Source organism: Budorcas taxicolor, chromosome 18 (assembly GCF_023091745.1).
Source record: "Budorcas taxicolor isolate Tak-1 chromosome 18, Takin1.1, whole genome shotgun sequence".
NCBI lineage: Eukaryota > Metazoa > Chordata > Mammalia > Artiodactyla > Bovidae > Budorcas > Budorcas taxicolor.
In genome coordinates, this window is record NC_068927.1 from 59907876 (window position 1) to 59929527 (window position 21652).

General features: G+C 44.0%; 1 protein-coding gene and 1 long non-coding RNA gene across 3 annotated transcripts in view; one reads left to right on the plus strand and one right to left on the minus strand.

The window, feature by feature from the left end:
• The window catches only part of LOC128063521 (zinc finger protein 350), a 442658-nt gene that overhangs the window by 399117 nt on the left and 21889 nt on the right, over positions 1-21652 (plus strand). The gene's annotated exons all lie outside the window — the stretch shown is intronic.
• LOC128063546 (uncharacterized) lies at positions 13584-19655 on the minus strand. Of its 2 annotated transcripts, none has more exons than XR_008200900.1 (3): positions 19519-19655; positions 17159-17250; positions 13584-13740 (listed from the first exon to the last, which is right to left on the minus strand). It is a non-coding gene; the product is annotated as an uncharacterized LOC128063546 (long non-coding RNA). The 2 variants fall into 2 exon arrangements; XR_008200901.1 differs by having other exon boundaries at positions 19091-19647.

Genomic DNA, 21652 nt, shown 5'->3' on the forward strand with positions numbered 1-21652 from the left:
GATAACCAGCTGATGTGTTCAGTTAGTGTATCACACTGGTGGGGGCATAGTCTTAGCAACCAGCCTAGCCATATTTAAACCATTAGACCCAAACCAGTGTTGGGGTGAGTTTAGACAAACTGTTTAACCTCTATGTAACTTAGGTTTCCTTATCTTTTTAATTAAAATAATTCCAGTACCTATCTCATGCAATTATGAAAATCAAAGACAGTACCCTATATACGGGGCTTCCCTGGTGGTAAAGAACACGCCTGCCAACACAGGAGACAGGGGTTTGATCCTTGGGTCTAGAAGATCCCCTAGAGAAGGAAATGGCAACTTACTCCAGTATTCTTGTCTGGAGAGTCCCAAGGACAGAAAAGCTTGATGGGCTACAGTCCATGAGGGTAGCAAAGAGCCAGACATGACTTAGCAACTAAAAAACCACAACCAAATATATGGCAGAATAGCAATAATTTCATGTAAGTGCTAACTAAGTAAGCTGTATAAATATATTCACACTGGGAAGCCTCTTTACAAAACCAAACTTAAAGTAAATATTTCTCAGAGAGTATATTGGCTATCAGTCAATATGATAAATATAGCCCATACCACACATTCCCACAGAGGATATGCTGCTCTGAAGACAAATGTCAGCCACTGGGAACTAGTGGAATGGCCTCCAGATTTTTGGCAATTAAGAAAGGTCTATTTATCTCAGACTATTGTTGGAATCCTGGGCATTTTCTCTCTTCTTTACCTTTACCTCTTCCTTTATACAGCGAAAGCAGGTTGAGACCCACAGATTCGATTCTGAAACACCCGACTACAGTCACTTCTTGGTCATTCCCTTTGAAGGTGTCCCAGAGACAAGGGCAGCCTCTAGTTGAAGCATGCCTTCTGTGGTTTATCCATCCAGATTTTGTTTTCTCTCCTCACAGAGCTGACAGAGCATGTCCATGGGCACCATCTGCCCCTTAAGTGTCTCCAGTCGTCATGGCTCAGCCCTAGGAAATCCAGGTGGGTGGAACTTGAAGTAAAGATCTCACTTTGCTCTGCTGGACACTGTATATGCTGGTAAATGTCATTTTCTTGCTGTGTATATGATTGCCAAATAGAGTGACAAAACCATCACAAAGAACAAAAAATTGGGATACTGCTCTGCTGAATTTCATTAACAAAGTCAGTGACTCACTACATGGAGCAGGGATATTATTGTCTGATGTCTCAACATCTGGGTTGCAGATCTGTAAGCTTCATCCTGCACAGGCACAATCAGCAGATCAAACACATTCACAGGACAAGTTTTTCCCGGCAACTTCCAAGTTTTTTGTGTGCATGATAAGAATTTTTTAAAAACTCAAGATATATACATGAAATTATAATTGCACAGTTCAGTGAAATTCTTCAACACCTAAACTTCCATAGGCAACATCTAGATTAAGAAACAGAATGTTCAGCTTTCCAAAACCTTTCCTGTGCCTCCTTAAGTAACTGTCTCCAAGAACGTAATTCTGTCATGTATATTGGTAGAAATGTAATTGTTGGGATATAGATTTGATTTATTCTAATGGTTAAAAGATCAGATCACTTTTGCTCATTTGATAGTTTACTTAATTGGAATTATACTACAGGAACTCTTTCATATTGACTTTGTTTCCATTCTGGATAATTTTGTGAATTTATCTGTATCATTGCATCCTACTGCTAGCATTCATTCACACTGCTGTTTAGGATACCATTGTGAATATGAGTAAATTAATTGATTCATTCTACTGTTAATGGGCAAGTGGGTAGTTTTAAGTCTGGGACTATTATGAGGAATGAGTAATTCATAATTCTGGCATATAAGTCCTATAACCAATCTGTGATACATGTACAAGTTTCTGAGTATATTCATGGGAGTGGAATTATTGGCATATAGGATTATATCTGGTCTGCTGAAATAGGTACCACAATTTTCTGATATTTTGGTACCAGCTTTAACAACTGCCACTACTGCATGAGATTCTTGGTAGACCATATCTTAGCCAAAACTTGTTATCTCTGTCATTTCAATTTTTGATTTCTCACTGGTGTTTGACAATAGATAGGTGGTGGTTATATTTTAATTTTTGATGACTAAAGACATTAAATTATTTTACACAGGTATTATGCAATGACTAATCTGGTTTTCAAAACTTCTGTAGGAAAGATTCGCCCATTGCATATTTCGTTGTGTCGTTTGCAAACTTCTTTGTTCTGGTTACAAGTCGTATCTCAGTGTATGTGTTTTGATAAAAATCAGTTTTTATTCACATTAGCTATAGTCATTTCACCTCTATTGGTTAAATATTTCTGGAGCTGTTTAGGATATATCTTATGCAAGATCATGAAAATATTGTTTGTTTTTCTAAAAACAAACACTGTGATGAGCAATCCATGCAGAATTCATTTGTTATGTGATATGGGTAGTGATAGAGACTATTTTTAAAAGATTTTTTTGGATGTAGACCATTTTTAAAGTCTTTATGGAATTTGATATAACATAGCTTCTGTTTTATGTTTTGTTTTTTTTGGCCTAGAGGCATGTGGGATTAGTTCCCCATCCAGGGATTGAATATGCACCCCCTGCACTAGAAGGCAAAGTCTTAACCAGGGGACCACAGGGAAGTCCCTGAGGCTTTTCTTTTCTCCAACATGTCTAGCAGCTTTTGGGTTGAAACATGTTTTCAGTGATTTTTCAAGAAAGCTTCTTCTGTATGTTCATACAGTGGGCAGGGTTATGTCTATCAGCACCGTCTGTTTCTTGAGTGTCTTCCAAGCCATTAACATCAGCCCAGTGAACTCCTGTTGGAAGGATCTTAAAGTCAAAGCCCCCCAAAATGTTGGCTTTTGCGTTTTCCTCTTCTGGACCCAATACACATTTGTAAATTTAATTTTTCCCATGTATACATTATATATGTTAAGTGAATGGAGCATGACAAACATCACAGAGACATCAGTTCAGTTCAGTCACTCAATTGTGTCCGACTCTTTGCGACCCCATGAATCGCAGCACACCAGGCCTCCCTGTCCATCACCAACTCCCAGAGTTCAATCAGACTCACATTAATTGAGTCAGTGATGCCATCCAGCCATCTCATCCTCGGTCGTCCCCTTCTCCTCCTGCCCCCAATCCCTCCCAGCATCACAGTCTTTTCCAATGACTCAACACTTCTCATGAGGTGGCCAAAGTACTGGAGTTTCAGCTTTAGCATCATTCCTTCCAAAGAAATCCCAGGGCTGATCTCCTTCAGAATGGACTGGTTGGATCTCCTTGCAGTCCAAGGGACTCTCAAGAGTCTTCTCCAACACCACAGTTCAAAAGCATCAATTCTTCGGCACTCAGCCTTCTTCACAGTCCGACTCTCACATCCATACATGACTACTGGAAAAACCATAGTCTTGACTAGACGGACCTTAGTCGGCAAAGTAATGTCTCTGCTTTTGAATATACTATCTAGGTTGGTCATAACTTTTCTTCCAAGGAGTAAGTGTCTTTTTAATTTCATGGCTGCAGTCACCATCTGCCGTGATTTTGGAGCCCAAAAAAATAAAGTCTGAAACCGTTTCCACTGTTTCCCCATCTGTTTCCCATGAAGTGATGGGACCGGATGCCATGATCTTCGTTTTCTGAATGTTGAGCTTTAAGCCAACTTTTTCACTCTGCTCTTTCACTTTCATCAAGAGGCTTTTTAGTTCCTCTTCACTTTCTGCCATAAGGGTGGTGTCATCTGCATATCTGAGGTTATTGATATTTCTCCTGACAATCTTGATTCCAGCTTGTGTTTCTTCCAGTCCAGAGTTTCTCATGATGTACTCTGCATAGAAATTAAATAAGCAGGGTGACAATATGCAGCCTTGATATACTCCTTTTCCTATTTGGAACCAGTCTGTTGTTCCATGTCCAGTTCTAACTGTTGCTTCCTGACCTGCAGATTTCTCAAGAGGTAGGTCAGGTGGTCTGGTATTCCCATCTCTTGAAGAATTTTCCACAGTTTCTTGTGATCCACACAGTCAAAGGCTTTGGCATAGTCAATAAAGCAGAAATAGATGTTTTTCTGGAACTCTCTTGCTTTTTCCATGATCCAGCGGATGTTGGCAATTTGATCTCTGGTTCCTCTGCCTTTTCGAAAACCAGCTTGAACATCAGGAAGTTCACGGTTCATGTATTGCTGAAGCCTGGCTTGGAGAATGTTCAGCATTACTTTACTAGCATGTGAGATGAGTGCAATGGTGCAGTAGTTTGAGCATTCTTTGGCATTGCCTTTCTTTGGGATTGGAATGAAAACTGACCTTTTCCAGTCCTGTGGCCACTGCTGAGTTTTCCAAACTTGCTGGCATATTGAGAGCAGCACTTTCACAACATCATCTTTCAGGATTTGAAATAGCTCAACTGGAATTCCATCACCTCCACTAGCTTTGTTCGTAGTGATGCTTTCTAAGGCCCACTTGACTTCTCATTCCAGGATGTCTGGCTCTAGATGAGTGATCACACCATCGTGATTATCCGGGTCATGAAGATCTTTTTTGTACAGTTCTTCCATGTATTCTTGCCACTTCTTCTTAATATCTTGTGCTTCTGTTAGGTCCATACCATTTCTGTCCTTTATTGAGCCCATCTTTGCATGAAATATTCCCTTGGTATCTCTCATCTTCTTGAAGAGATCTCTAGTCTTTCCCATTCTGTTGTTTTCCTCGATTTCTTTGCATTGATCACTGAAGAAGGCTTTCTTATCTCTTCTTGCTATTCTTTGGAACTATGCATTCAGATGCTTATATCTTTCCTTTTCTCTTTGCTTTTCGCGTCTCTTCTTTTCACAGCTATTTGTAAGGCCTCCCAGACAGCCATTTTGCTTTTTTGCATTTCTTTTCCATGGGGATGGTCTTGATCCCTGTCTACTGTACAATGTCATGAACCTCATAGGGTAGTGTTTTATTACTTATCATGAGAAAGAAACAAGCTCAGTGTGTGCGGCACTGATAGTAGTCCCTGAAGTTATATTTTTTGTTCTCCCAATCTGGACCAGTGGATTCATCGTTGTCATCCTACATAGACATGATGAGTCCAAAACATTCCCAGGAAGAAAGTGTCTCCCAGATCCTCTGCTGAGTCCAGTGGTACCCAGAACATCCTTGTTCTTGTGAGCACCTTTGTATCTTTTTACACCCTTTCCTCCGTCTTTCACATTCCTTATTTTGTTTTTTATAATCCCACTTGGTTGTTCCTGAAAACTTCTGCCCTAATTTCTGTGTGTTTTCCAACTGTCAGCCGCTTTCTGCTCATGAGCCTTGACTCCAGGACACCCAGGCTCTCCTTTGTGTGGATAATGAATACAAAAGCTGTCACTTTTAGTCAGAATTATGTAAATTGTTAGTTTTTGCACAATAATCCATTGTCTATTCATTTATCACTTGAGAACGTTAATGCAGAAACTTAGGGGGAAATCTGTTCTTTTTAATGGACATGCCAGTGGAACTGCCCTGGTGATCCAGTAGTTCAGACTCCATGCTTCCACTGCCAGGCAGCAGGTTTGATCCCTGGTTGGGGAACTAAGATCCTGCAAGCTTCAGGGCATGACTAAAAAAAAGTCACAATGTGTTAATTATACTTGTGAATGGCCATTTAGAATATATAAAATCCATAGAGAATTACCTTTTATAAAAAAGTCACCCTTTAAAAGATTTTTAATTAAAAAATAAAATCCATGCTAATGCGTATTGGGCTTTTCAGCTGGTTGAATGTGGAACCTACATTGCTATGAAATGTGAAAGTGTCAGTCGCTCAGTCATGTCAAATTCTTTGTGACCCTATGGACTGTAGCCCATCAGTCTCCTCTGTACATGAAATTCTCCAAGAATACTAGAGTGGGTTGCCATTCCATTCTCCATGGGATCTTCCTGACCCAGGGATCAAACACAGGTCTCCTGCATTGCATACAGATTCTTTATTGTCTGAACCACTACAGAAACCCCCTACATTGCTGTTCAGTTCAGTTCAGTTCAGTCACTCAGTCGTGTACGACTCTTTGCGACCCCATGAATCACAGCACACCAGGCCTCCCTGTCCATCACCAACTCCCGGAGTTCACTCAGACTCACGTCCATCGAGTCCGTGATGCCATCCAGCCATCTCATCCTCAGTCATCCCCTTCTCCTCTTGCCCCCAATCCCTCCCAGCATCAGTCTTTTCCAGTGAGTCAACTCTTCGCATGAGGTGGCCAAAGTACTGGAGTTTCAGCTTTAGCATCATTCCCTCCAAAGAAATCCCAGGGCTGATCTCCTTCAGAATGGACTGGTTGGATCTCCTTGCAGTCCAAGGGACTCTCAAGAGTCTTCTCCAACACCACAGTTCAAAAGCATCAGTTCTTCGGCCCTCAGCTTTCTTCACAGTCCAACTCTCACATCCATACACAACCACTGGAAAAACCATAGCCTTGACTAGATGGACCTTTGTTGGCAAAGTAATGTCTCTGCTTTTGAATATGCTATCTAGGTTGGTCATAACTTTTCTTCCAAGGAGTTAAGCATCTTTTAATTTCATGGCTGCAATCACCATCTGCAGTGATTTTGGAGCCCCCCAAAATAAAGTTTGACACTGTTTCCACTGTTTCCCCATCTATTTGCCACGAAGTGATGGGACCTGATGCCATGATCTTTGTTTTCTGAATGTTGAGATTTAAGCCAACTCTTTCACTCTCCTCTTTCACTTTCACATTGCTGTAGTAGGGGTGAGTTAAGCCTCATCCTGATACATAGTATACTGTAGATAATTAAACTTAATCAAATGACGCAAATGAATAGATCTGGTCTTATGTGCAGCTGCCGTAACTGGCGAACGAAGGGCAGGTGGTTGCCCCGACCGGCACACTAAGCACGGGTGAGAGGAACTACCCCATGTCCGAGGTAAGAGGGGGCGGCCGGGAGGAGCTACCCCACGTCTGAGGTCAGAGGCAGTGGCCGAGAGGAGCCACCCTGTGTCGGAGGTCAGAGGCAGCGGACGAGAGGAGCCACCCTGTGCCCGAGCCCAGTGGCGGCTGCTGGGAAGAGCCACTCCACACCCGAGGCCAGGGGTGGCAGCCAGGAGGAGCAACCCAACGTCCAAGGAGTGGTGGCTGCATGGGCGCAGGAGGGCCTAGAGGAGCTATCCCACGTTGAAGGTCAGGAAGGGTGGTGGTGTGGAGAGACCCCTCATCCAAAGGTAAAGAGCAGCGGCTGCGCTTTGCTGGAGCAGCCGTGAAGAGATACCCCACGCCCAAGGTAAGAGAAACCCAAGTAAGATGGTAGGTGTTGCAAGAGGGCATCAGAGGGCAGACACACTGAAACAACACTCATAGAAAACTAGTCAATCTAATCACACTAGGACCACAGCCTTGTCTAGCTCAATGAAACTAAGCCATGCCCGCGGGACAACCCAAGATGGGCGGGTCATGGTGGAGAGGTCTGACAGATTGTGGTCCACTGGAGAAGGGAATGGCAAGCCACTTCAGTATTCTTGCCTTGAGAACCCCATGAACAGTATGAAAAGGCAAAATGATAGGATACTGAAAGAGGAACACCCCAGATCAGTAGGTGCCCAATATGCTACTGGAGATCAGTGGAGAAATAACTCCAGAAAGAATGAAGGGATGGAGCCAAAGCAAAAACAATACCCAGCTGTGGATGTGACTGGTGACAGAAGCAAGATCCGATGCTGTAAAGAGCAATATTGCATAGGAACCTGGAATGTCAGGTCCATGAATCAAGGCAAATTGGAAGTGGTCAAACAAGAGATGGCAAGAGTGAACGTCGACATTCTAGGAATCAACGAACTAAAATGGACTGGAATGGGTGAATTTAACTCAGATGACCATTATATCTACTATTGCGGGCAAGAAAACCTCAGAAGAAATGGAGTAGCCATCACAGTCAACAAAAGAGTCCGAAATGCACTACTTGGATGCAGTCTCAAAAACGACAGAATGATCTCTGTTCTTTTCCAAGGCAAACCATTCAATATCACAGTAATCCAAGTCTATGCCCCAACCAGTAATGCTGAAGAAGCTGAAGTTGAATGGTTCTATGAAGACCTACAAGACCTTTAGAACTAACACCCAAAAAAGATGTCCTTTTCATTATAGGGGACTGGAATGCAAAAGTAGGAAGTCAAGAAACACCTGGAGTAACAGGCAAATTTGGCCTTGGAATGCAGAATGAAGCAGGGCAAAGACTAATAGAGTTTTGCCAAGACAATGCACTGGTTATAGCAAACACCCTCTTCCAACAACAAAAGAGAAGACCCTACACATGGACATCACCAGATGGTCAACACCGAATCAGATTGATTATATTCTTTGCAGCCAGAGATGGAGAAGCTCTATACAGTCAACAAAACCAAGACCAGGCACTGCCTGTGGCTCAGATCATGAACTCCTTATTACCAAATTCAGACTTACATTGAAGAAAGTAGGGAAAACCGCTAGAACATTCAGGTATGACCTAAAACAAATCCCTTATGATTATACAGTGAAAGCGAGAAATAGATTTAAGGGACTAGATCTGATAGAGTGCCTGATGAACTATGGAATGAGGTTCGTGACCTTGTACAGGAGACAGGGATCAAGATCATCCCCATGCAAAAGAAATGCAAAAAAGCAAAATGGCTGTCTGGGAGGCCTTACAAATAGCTGTGAAAAGAAAAGAAGCAAAAAGCAAAGGAGAAAAGGTAAGATATAAGCATCTGAATGCAGAGTTCCAAAGAATAGCAAGAAGAGATAAGAAAGCCTTCTTCAGTGATCAATGCAAAGAAATAGAGGAAAACAACAGAATGGGAAAGACTAGAGATCTCTTCAAGAAGATGAGAGATACCAAGGGAACATTTCATGCAAAGATGGGCTCAATAAAGGACAGAAATGGTATGGACCTAACAGAAGCAGAAGATATTAAGAAGAGGTGGCAAGAATACACAGAGGAACTGTACAAAAAAGATCTTCATGACCCGGATAATCACGATGGTGTGATCACTCATCTAGAGCCAGACATCCTGGAATGAGAAGTCAAGTGGGCCTTAGAAAGCATCACTACGAACAAAGCTAGTGGAGGTGATGGAATTCCAGTTGAACTATTTTAAATCCTGAAAGATGATGCTGTGAAAGTGCTGCACTCAATATGCCAGCAAATTTGGAAAACTCAGCAGTGGCCACAGGACTGGAAAAGGTCAGTTTTCATTCCAGTCCCAAAGAAAGGCAATGCCAAAGAATGCTCAAACTACCGCACCATTGCACTCATCTCACATGCTAGTAAAGTAATGCTGAACATTCTCCAAGCCAGGCTTCAGCAATACATGAACCGTGAACTTCCTGATGTTCAAGCTGGTTTTCGAAAAGGCAGAGGAACCAGAGATCAAATTGCCAACATCTGCTGGATCATGGAAAAAGCAAGAGAGTTCCAGAAAAACATCTATTTCTGCTTTATTGACTATGCCAAAGCCTTTGACTGTGTGGATCACAAGAAACTGTGGAAAATTCTGAAAGAGATGGGAATACCAGACCACCTGACCTACCTCTTGAGAAATCTGTTATCAGGTCAGGAAGCAACAGTTAGAACTGGACATGGAACAACAGACTGGTTCCAAATAGGAAAAGGAGTACGTCAAGGGTGTATATTGTCACCCTGCTTATTTAACTTATATGCAGAGTACATCATGAGAAACTCTGGACTGGAAGAAACACAAGCTGGAATCAAGATTGCTGGGAGAAATATCAATAACCTCAGATATGCAGATGACACCAGCCTTATGGCAGAAAGTGAAGAGGAACTAAAAAGCCTCTTGATGAAAGTGAAAGAGCAGAGTGAAAAAGTTGGCTTATAGCTCAACATTCAGAAAACGAAGATCATGGCATCCGGTCCCATCACTTCATGGGAAATAGATGGGGAAACAGTGGAAACGGTGTCAGACTTTATTTTTTTGGGCTCCAAAATCACTGCAGATGGTGACTGCAGCCATGAAATTAAAAGACACTTACTCCTTGGAAGAAAAGTTATGACCAACCTAGATAGTATATTCAAAAGCAGAGACATTACTTTGCCGACTAAGGTCCGTCTAGTCAAGACTATGGTTTTTCCAGTAGTCATGTATGGATGTGAGAGTCGGACTGTGAAGAAGGCTGAGTGCCGAAGAACTGATGCTTTTGAACTGTGGTGTTGGAGAAGACTCTTGAGAGTCCCTTGGACTGCAAGGAGATCCAACCAGTCCATTCTGAAGGAGATCAGCCCTGGGATTTCTTTGGAAGGAATGATGCTAAAGCTGAAACTCCAGTACTTTGGCCACCTCATGAGAAGAGTTGAGTCATTGGAAAAGACTCTGATGCTGGGAGGGATTGGGGGCAAGAGGAGAAGGGGATGACAGAGGATGAGATGGCTGGATGGCATCACTGACTCGATGGACGTGAGTCTGAGTGAACTCTGAGAGTTGGTGATGGACAAGGAGGCCCGGCGTGCTGGATTCATGGAGTCGCAGAGAGTCGGACACGACTGAGCGACTAAACTGAACTGAATAACCCTACAATGGCCATAAGCTTCCAAGCCAAAGGAAGAGACAGACATCTCTACGTTTAAAACAAAAGCTAGAAATGATTACAGTCAGTGACGAAGGCATGTTGAAAGCTGAGACAGGCTAAAAGCTAGGCCTCTCACACCAGACAGCCAAGTTGTGAACTCAGAGGACTAGTTCTTGAAGGAAATTATAAGTGCTACTGCAGTGAACACACAAATGATAAGGAAATGAAAAAGTCAAGTTGCCGACGTGGAGAAAGTTTTAATGGTCTGGAGAGAACAAACCAGCCACAACATTCCCTTAGGCCAAAGCTGAGTCCAGAGCAAAGGCCCCGACTCGCTTCTCAGAAGGCTGAAAGAAGAGTGGATGCTGTAGAAGAAAAGTCTGAAGCTAGCTGAGGTTGCCTCTTGAGGTTTAAAGAAAGAAGCCTTCTCTAGGACACAGAAGTGCAAGATGAAGCCACAAGTGCTGATGTAGGAGCTGCAGCAAGTTACCCAGAAGATCTAGCTGAGATAATTCATGAAGGTAAGCTACACTGAACAAATTTCCTATGGAGATGAAACAGCCGTAAATAAACTCCTGGTGTTTAAGCTACCCAAGCTATGGTACTTTGTTAGGGCAGTTCAAGCAAGCTAATACAAGTTCCACGCAAAAACAGTAACCTGAGAGACCTGGAGTGCTAGGCTAATATCAGACAAAATAGACACTAAGTCAAATTTTTTTTACTGGACAAAGAAGGCCATTATATGTTTAAAAAAGGGTAATAACTCATCAAGGAATTACAACACTTATGAAAATATGCACCTAAACAAGAGAACCCAAAATCTATGAAGCAAACATTGACAGAATTTAAGGAAGAAATAGAAAACAATTCTAGAATAATATCTGGAGACTTCCATTTCCCTCCTTTTAATAATAGAGAATACATCCAGGCAGCAGTTAAATAAGGATACAAAGAGTTTGGTGAAGACTATAACGACACTTTTTGTCTTTTCATACTTTCAAACTGTGGTGCTGGAAAAGACTCTTGAGAGTCCCTTTTACAGCAAGAAGATCAAATCAGTCAATCCTAAAGGAAATCAACCCTGAATATTTATTGGAAGGACTGATGTTGAAGCTGAAGCTCCAATGCTAAGCCACCTGATGGGAACAGCCAACTCACTGGAAAAGATCCTGATGCTGAGAAAGATATTGGAGGAGATGGTTGATGGCATCATCAACTCAATGGACATGAGTCTGAGCAAACTCTAAGAGTTAATGAAGAAAGGGTAGCCTGGCGTGCTGCAGTCCTTGGGGTCGTGAAGAGTCGGACACGACTGAGCAACTAAACAACAAGGATAAAGACACTAGCTCTGGGATTTCCCTGGTGGTCCAGCAGTTAAGAATCCACCTTGCAATGTAGGGGACATGGGTTCAATCCCTGGTCCGGGAACTAAGATTCCACATGCCATGGAGCAAATAAGCCCAACAACTACTGAGCCCACGTTCTAGAGGCCAGGAGCTGCAAATACTGAGCCTGTGTGCCCTAGAGCCTGTGCTCCATAACTAGAGAAGCTACTGCAATGACAAGGCTGCACACCACAAGGAAGAGTAGCCCCCGCCCACCACAACTAGAGAAAAGCCCTTGTGTGGAAATGAAGACCAAGTGCAGTCATAAAGAAAGAAAGAAACCAAAGAAGAAAGAGGACCCCTTATAACCAGCCCTCCCAGAACCCCACAAGATCAAAGTACACAAGTCTGTCATAGGCCATGATTAACATTTTGCCTTGGTCTTTGCCCAAGAGGACTACCGCTGGATACTGGAAGGGTGAACTGAGTGGAAGGAAAAAAATTTTTCCTTTGAGAGCTCACAGGAAATAAACATTTGTTTTCCCATAGAACTTTTCCACTTCTGGAAAGTTTCCCCAACATTATTAACGGTGTGACTTCCTCTCTGCCCTTCTGAGGTCTTCCTGGTGTTCATGCCTTTGATACGTCCCGACGCATTCACTTTTTTCACTTTTTTCACCTTGTTCTCCACATTCTGGGGCTCTCTAGCTTACTCCAAAATGGAAATAATATTCAGGTCAAAAAGAGAGTTTTGTGCTTAGAAGAGTGGAACATTAATGGGCTGTAGATTTTCTAGAGTACACCACTAGCCCTTTTTTCTTCTAAGGAGAGAGGACATCAGCATGCCTAGAAAAATATTTTGGGACTTCCCTGGTGGTCCAGTGGCTAAAATTCTGCACTCCCAATGCAGGGGACCCAGGTGTGATCCCTGGTCAGGCAACTAGATCCCACATGCTACAAATAAAATCCCGCATGCCACAACCAAGACCCAGCTCAGCCAAATAAATATTAAGAGGAAAAGGGAAAAAAAAAAAAAAAAAAAAAAAATATATATATATATATATATATATATATATATATTGCACAAATCTGTTCCCGACTGTCTCTTTCTGAATGTTTAAGGAGTATTTTTTAAAAAGATACCTAGCTGTCTTCCAAGAACTACCAAATCAAAAGTACAGGGTAAGAGTGGGTACAGAATCAGTTATTTTTAGAAGTTTGCCATAAGATTTTGTTTTTACTCATCTTCTGGAGCCATTACTAATCTAGTATGGAGGGCTTCCCTAGTGGCTCAGTGGTAGAGAATCCACGTGCCAACGCAAGAGACATGGGTTCAATCCCTGGTCTGGGAAGATCCCACATGCTATGGAGTAACTAAGCCCGTGCACCACAATTACTGAGCCTGCACTCCAGAACCCAGGGAACCACAACAACTAAGCCCACGTGCCACAACTACTGAAGCCTGTGCACCTAGGGCCTGTGTTCCACAAGAGAGAAGCCACCACAGTGAGAAGCCCTTGCACCACAAATAGAGAAAAGCACATGCAGCAACAAAGACTCAGCACAGCCAAAAATTATATAAATATATATTTTAAATCTAGTGTGGAGTGTGTGATCATCTAAAGAAAGGGGAAGGTTCAACTCTGTTTCACTTCAGAGTCAGCCCAGCTTCAGGCTTAGCCAAGCAAGGCAGGGGTTCCCCAGAGACTCACTGGGGCAGATCCTGACTCCTGGAGGGAAGTGATCCTCACCCACGGAGAGCAGGTTCCTGAGGGTCTCCACCATCACATCTCTGTACAAGGCCCTCTGAGCAGGGTCCACGCATTCCACTCCTCCTGAGAGAATTCAATGGCCACATCCTTGAAGGTCAACTGCGCCTGAAATGAAAAAACACATTTTCACTGAGGGACCAGGTGAAGAGTTCTTATCTTCACACAAGATGTGAATAGGAAAGAGGCAGGAAGGATTGATTCAGTTGAGGTGATGGATCATTTTGAGTAAGGTTATTGTGAGTAACTCTTTGTCCCTAATTTTATGGCGCTTCCCTGGTGGCTCAGACAGTAAAGAATCTGTCTCCAATGTGGGAGACCTGGGTTTGATCCCTGGGTCGGGAAGATACCCTGGAGAAGGGAAAGGCTACCTACTCCAGTATTCTTGCCTGGGGAATTCCATGGACAGAAGAGCCTGGCAGACTACAGTCCATGGGGTTGTAGAGTCGGACATGACTGAGTGACTAACACTTTCACTTTTTCAGTTTTATTATGTTTTTCCAGCAAAAGATATCAAATCCACTGCATCACTATAGATTTCCCATTTGTGAGGACAATAAAAGAAGTACACAGATGAAAATTATCCAACACAGGATTGTTCATATGGAGGAGATACAGGTTATGTTTTACACACTACATGATATTCAGTACCTGGAGGAGCCAGAGCATGAACAGTGTCTTCAAGCATGACAGGATCCATATATATGCAGAATCAGGGGACACATATATGCAGAAACATAAATCTGTCCATTTAACTCCGGTATTTGAAAAGTGTTACTCAGTCATGTCCTACTCTTTGTGACCTCATGGACTGTAGCCCCCCAGGCACCTCTCTCCATGGGATTTTCCAGGCAAGAATACTGGAGTAGGTAGTCGTTCCCTCCTGCAGGGGATCTTCCTGATCCAGGGATTGAACCTGGTTCTCCTGCATTGCAGGCAGATTCTGTATCACCTGAGCCACCAGGGAAGTCATTAACAAAAGTCAGCTGGAGTTTACTCCACTAATTTTAAAAAATGATTCAATATTAAGGAAGTGTACTAATGTTGTACATTAATCTAGCAGATTCAATGAAAAGAAAAAAGAACTTATCACAGCAATAGACCTTTGAAGAAATACTGGATGATTTAGGGATAAGCAACAAAGTCCTACTATAGAGCAGAGGGAACTCTACTCAGTATCCTGTGATAAACCATAATGGAAAAATATGAAAAGAAATAGAGATAATTTTAAACAGGAAAGATTAGAACTGTATGGAAGATAGTGTTTTTAAATTATGCCAGGTGAGGCTTTCTCAAGCAAGATCAGAAAGCACAGGGCAGGAAAGAAAGATTTGTGTTTCACTGCAAAGACATGGTTGGAGAAGGCAAAGGCAACCCACTCCAGTACTGTTGCCTGGAAAATCCCATGGATGGAGGAGCCTGGTAGGCTACAGTCCATTTGGTCACGAAGAGTCGGACACGACTGAGCGACTTCACCTTCACTTTTCATTTTCATGCATTGGAGAAGGAAATGGCAACCCACTCCAGTATTCTAGCCTGGAGAATCCCAGGGATGGGGGAGCCTGGTGGGCTGCCATCTATGGGGTCACACAGAGTCAGACACGACTGAAGCAACTTAGCAGCAGCAGCAGCAAAGACATGCTAAATTAGGAAAGACACCAGGGCATGTATAAAGAATTCAACTACAAAACATAGCTTTTTAAAAGATATCAAAAGAAAAAAAAGGCAATCAAAAGAGAACTGAGCAAAGTATGAAAATCATGTTTTATTTCCATAAAAGCATGAAACTGACTCACAAGTAGTTGGAAAAGAGAGATACAAAGGATTGTGATTTTCCCCCAAATTTTCAAAAGATGAAAAGAATACAGCATCAAGCTTTGCTTACATTGAAGGCAATCTCACAGGTTGGCAGTGGGGATGGAACCTTTGCAGCTTTAGGGGAGGACATCTGACAAAATCTATCAAAATATGAAATGTGCCATTCTTTTTTTTTTGCTGTGCTGGGTTTTCACTGCTGCACAGGCTTTTCTCTAGTTGTGGTGAGTAGTGGCTACTCTCCAGTTGCAGTGCACAGGCATCTTATTGTGATGGCTTCTTTTGTTTAGAAGCACAGGCTCTAGGGTTCATGGGTTCAGTAGTAGCAGCTCCCAGGCTCCAGAGCACAGGCTCAATAGTTGCATTGCACGGGCTTAGTTGCTCCAAGGCATGTGGGATCTTCCTGGATCAGGGATCGGTCCTGTGTCTCCTGAATTGGCAGGCACATTCTTTACCACTGGGCCACCAGGGCAGCCCAAAATGTGCCATTCTTGTCCCAGCAGTCACATGTTAAGATGCCCAAGAAATCCTCAGACCTCTGCTGAAAAGTCAGTAGGCTCAGAGGTAGCCACTGACACATTCTCTATGTCAGCAAAAAACTGCAAAGGTCTCTTGTGTCTTCATTAGAGAATGTCCCAGTAAAGATCAAGGTGTATCTGTGTTTACTAATGTGAAAACCACTTCCAGCCACATTCTGTGATTATTTTTTAAATGTGCTTAATAAAGGATTACCACAAACATGCCTTGAAGAATTTTTCCTAAAAATCTCATAAGGATGTGAAATGCAGTGTTACAAGATTTGAGCTGAGTCTTGCCATAAAACTGACAACAGTGGTTCCTCAATGAGACATGAGGCATGGTGACAGAGAAGAAGATGCCTCACATCTTAGCACCTAAGCTGCTGCTTTGTAGGAATTTTGACCACAACAATATAAATAAATAAATACCTCACATGATCTTAAAAGAAAATTTAATAATTTATTAATACTGGTGGAGCCAGAATTTGGCTATAGCCTCTCTGATGACAAAGTTCTGTGCTCCGCTGTCTTTGTTTTTTACCTAAAACACCTGCTAGGAGGCAGTCCTTGCAGAAATACCATTATCCCTGTGGGATGAATGTACTGAGAATAAGTTTTTAAAACCTCCTGTTAGATACTTAGACTGACTCCATATTTTAAAACCAATTATCGAATGAAGCATCCTGAATCCCTGATGTCTGTTTCTGAACTTTCTTCTGCATTCTGAATCATTAATATTTTGAAACCAAAAACACCACGATTCACTTGCTTAGCTTTGAATGCATTAAATCAGGCAGAGCTGGTTTCCTCTTATCACTTTTCTTTTCCAGAATTTTCCAACCATTCCTACACATTAGAATGTGACTTCCATCCTGGGTGACAGAGAGCAGACAGCGCATCCAGATGGGCCCTAAGCAATCCCTGCTGCCCAACAGCAGAGACCCCGTCTCCAACCCGTGGGTGAGAAGCCCTGCCCAGGACGGTGCCCAGGGGAGCCTCCTCACAAGGCCAGGTCACAAGGTCATTGGGAAACGGGATCTAAGTGGAGACGACAGGCCCTGAGGGAAGGCCCCAGGTGAGTGTGCATGTACAGGACTCAGACAGGACACTTCAGAGTCAGACACGATTTGTGAGTCCAGAGAAGGGCATTTCAGGAAGGACAGACTGAGAATCCACTGAGAATATGACCTTACCTGAGAAAGAGCCATGCCTGACTCCTGTTCTTTCTTCTTCCTCCTCTTCTAGGTTTCTTCCTCAGGCAAAGACTGGTCTTGAAAAGACAGTCCTGAGTGTCAAGAATATGCCGTTTAGTGCTTGGGATCAACACACACCCTTCCTGTGCCTCAAACACACACACAGGGAGGACCTCACCACGTGGAACAGACAGTCCTCTGTGCCCACTGTCTCAGGAGGGACTCAGGACAGTCAACTCCCGCAGAGTCCCAACACGGGAGCTTTCTCACACTTTCCCTCAGATAATGCTACCCTCCTGGTGAGGAGTGGCAGAAGAATGCCATCCTGTCCTGACTTACAGCCCCTTCAGGTTCATGCCCAGAGACCTGCCCCCAGCACCTCCCCGCCAATGAAAACCCCTAGCACCTGACCCCAGTCCCCTAGACACTCCTACAAGCTCCCAGTGGGCCCCCCACAATATTACAGGATAGATACCCCTACTGAGTGCACACTCTGCCATAGCATCCCACAGCACGTCCCAAATGTCAATAGCTTTTGTTCCGGCAGGACACCCACCAACCCAGGATCCTGTATATTCGTTCTTGGACTGTGTGTGTTAGTCACTCAGTCATGTTGGACTCTTTCTGACCCCATAGACTGGAGTTTGCCAGGCTCCTCTGCCCATGGAGATTCTCCAGGCAAGAATCCTGGAGTGGGTTGCCATGCCCTCCTCCAGGGGATCTTCCCGACCCAGGGATCAAACCTGGGTCTCCCACATTGCAGGCAGATTCTTTACTGTCCGAGCCATCAGGAAAGCCCTCCTTCTTGGAGACCCCACCCTAAAGTCAGGCACAGCCACAACATCCTAATGTAAGAATAATGTCTCCAACAATCCACGTTTTCCACGGAGACTCTAATATCTTCCATCTTTCTAAGATGTCATCTGTTTCCTGCAGAACCCACATGACAGTAAAGCTTGGGCAGTATAATGAGATCCACCCACTTAAAACATAGCAGATTACCCCAAAATGGTCTGCGAAATTCTTCCCTTTAACCTCTTATGGGTCAATGGTCCTCACACTCATTAGAGACCCCACAGAGGTTACTACATAGAATAAACTTCCTCAGTCTGCCTCACGATTCAGACACGAACTCCTCCACAGCCAGGAGTTTGGCTGCCGATGGCTCACAACTCAGTCCTGCCTTAAAAACGGGACTCAGCCACAGGGAGTGGCCTCCACAACATCACAGCACCTCGCTGGACAAGACAATGTCTGGTCAGCCCCAGATGGGAAGGCTTGTATCTTCCCTCAAACTGGACCAGTTCTGGAGGGTCACTCCATCTCCGGAGCCCCCTTCTGTAAAGTCCTACAGTGGAGTCTGGATTCTCGTCCTGAGGGCAAAGGGAAGACTTGGAAGGATGGAAGGGATTAACACCAGAGAATTCATCCCTGCTCTGTTTCCCCCTCTGCTTTCCCTGTCGCCTCTTTCCCCCTCTTTCTGTCCCAGGACCACTCTCTCTGTTGTCCAGGGCACCGATGCTTTTATTTCCCCCTCATTCTCTCAGTTCCAGGTACCTGCCCCTTGCGGTTCCCACATCTACCCTGATCAAGGTCTCTCTCACCCAGTTTGTTTCCCTTTGTCTTTTTGGAGGAGCCTTTCTATCTAGGTTTCTTCTGACTCACTCTTTTGTTCTGACTGTATCTCCACATCCACCTGGTCCATCGTCTATTTCAGCCTCTCTTTTTCACTCTTCCTTTCTCTGTCGGTCTTTCTCATCCCCTACCCTGTACATTCACAGGTACGGAAGAGATAGGGAGATGTCCTCTACCCACGAAATGCATTTTCCAGTGGGGCTTCGGGAATGTAAACACACCACGACAAGCACAGACAGTGGAATGCGTTATGTGCAGAAGAAACACAAAGAATGTAACCAAATGGGTGCGTATCACCTCTTCCAGCGCGTGGGGCAGAGAACTCCATGGCGGTGAGTGCAAAGTGCAAAGGATGACTACGGAGGGGAGGGGCCGATTCCTGAGGCTATGTAGACAGGGAAGCTGTCAGGAGAGGGGTGATGTCTGCACGACCCGGAGGCAGAGAAGATGTGGCCTCCGGGTATATACGGCCTAGTGGTAGACGAGAATCCACCCCGGGAGTGAGAGCTTTGCACAGCGCGGCTGAGAGACAGAGAGAGGATCGGAGCCTGTGGAAGTCACTGCAGGCACTTCAGGCAGGCAAGAGGCGTCACCTGGACCCAAGGCTGAAAGGCCAGTGCGGAGACCCGCTTTATAGAGCGATTTTAACTCGAAGTAGACTAGGATTTCCGATCCTCCGCGGAGCTGTCAGGCGTTGAATGTCTCGTGATGCTGCCGGGACTTACCGAGGGCGGACGAGTGGATAAAGGGGATCTTAACGTACATGACGACGCCTGAACCTTGGATGTGGCGGATCGGGGTCGTGAGGGGCGTCGAAAATACCCAGTCGTGACAGAAAAACCAAGGGCTGCGCCCCTCCCTCCGCTTCCGGGTTTGCGGGAAATTGCGCCTGCGCAGGCGGAGCGAGGGCGGGGCCGGTGAGGGGCGGGGCGTGGGCGGTGGCAGGGACTGAACTGAAAGCAAGAGAGGCGGGGCTGGGTGGGGGCGGGGCCGACTGGGCGGGGCCTAGAAGAATCAGGATCTGGCTTCTGTCCCAGTTTTTCTGCCCAGCAGGGCATGATCCTCTTCTTCAGAATTTTCTTTCTTTCTTTCTTTATTTTTTTAAATTTATTTATTTTCGGCTGCTCTGGGTGTTCCTTGCTGGGCCAGGGCATCTCCTTACAGTGGCTTCTCTTGTTGCGGAAGACGGGTTCTAGGCGCCTGGCTTCAGTATTTGCAGCACTCGGGCTCAGTAGTTGTGGTGCACATGGGTTTAGTTGCTCCGCGGCAAGTGAGATCTTGCTGCATCAGGAAAGTCCCTTCAGTGTCCCATGAACCCTACCGCTTCTTTGCTATTTTAAGTTAATGTTTCATCAATGATGGAGAAGGAAATGGCAACCCACTCCAGTATTTTTGCGTGGAGAATCCCATGGATGGAGGAACCTGGTAGGCTACAGTCCATGGGGTCGCAAAGAGTCGGACACCACTGAGTGACTTCACTTTCGGCCACTTAAATTTCAAGCTGAGATGTTTTACTCTTAAATTGAAAATGGCTTAAGTCGATGCTCTTTTGCAAGCGGGTAGTGTTGAGTAAAATAATTTAAAATGACATCATCTTACAACTCAGAAGTCCTCTCCACAAAGGTAGTAGAGGAAGGAAACAGTTTTACTATTAAATAAGTATTAAACCAGAAAGTGATGTCCATCACAGGCAATCTGCTAAGAGACTGCAGACTGAAAGTCCTAACCTGTAATATTAGATAAGCAGATACAAGTGTTTACATACTTGTTCTCAAGATAAACAATAACTCGTGCTCAGATAAGAAGATGTGATAGCATCATTTGTCACAAAAAGTTCATCCTAACTTCACCAGGTAATTGGACTAATTAGTGTTAGCTAATTATCTTTATCCAGAGGAAAAACAAACTTCTCCTATCTTTATGACAGGAGAGAGTTCTGCAGCATGGAACAAGGCACCTGCTAAGTTAGGTTCTTGTTGTTCAGTTGCTAACTTGTATCCAATTCTTTGTGACCCTGTGGACTGTAGCCCACAAGGCTCTGCTGTCCATGGAATTTCCCAGGCAAGAATATTGGAGTGGGTTGCCATTTCCTTCTCCAGGGGATCTTCCCCTCCCAGGGATCGAACTGGAGTCTCCTGCATTGGCAGGCAGATTCTTTACCGCTGAGCTACCTGAGAAGCCCAAGTTAAGTTCTTACCCTTATGCAGAAACTGGGAGGTAAGTTTGCTATCTCCTTTGATGTTTACCTTTCAGAGAGATGGCTTCCAGATCCTTGAAATATTCCTGGGTTGCAAAATTGACAAGAGCCTTGTTTAGCTTTTTTTTAAGGTTGTACATACATTTCAAGGAAGCAGGAAAAGAACTTACAAGTTTCTAAAGGAAATGCTCTAAGAAAAGGGGGGGGAAATAGTCTCTTCTCTTATTCTCAACAAAGAAAATTAAGCCAGGTTTTGTTGTTGTTGTTGTTATTATTTTTAGTTTGTATTTGTCCTTAGAGAAACAGCATGCATTCATACATTAAGGCATTATTTTTTGAACATCTACTATAGGTTCACAAGAATGGTAGCATGCCCTCTGTCTCATGACTGTGCTGGGAACCTCACATGAATTTTGTGATTCAATCCTTATAATACTGTGGGAGTTGAGTGTTATATGTCTATCTTCCCTAGGAGGATTTGGGTGCTGGGCTGCGCCTTTCTTGGGGATAGAGATTCCTATGCCTCTTCAGTTTCCCTGTCACTGATCATTAAAATGATCTTACATGTGATGGCAGCTCACTCAGTATACATGGGAGAGAGGAAGGCAGAAAAGAATGGTGGGATTAGGACTTTTCTGGTGGCGAAGTGGATAAGAATCTGC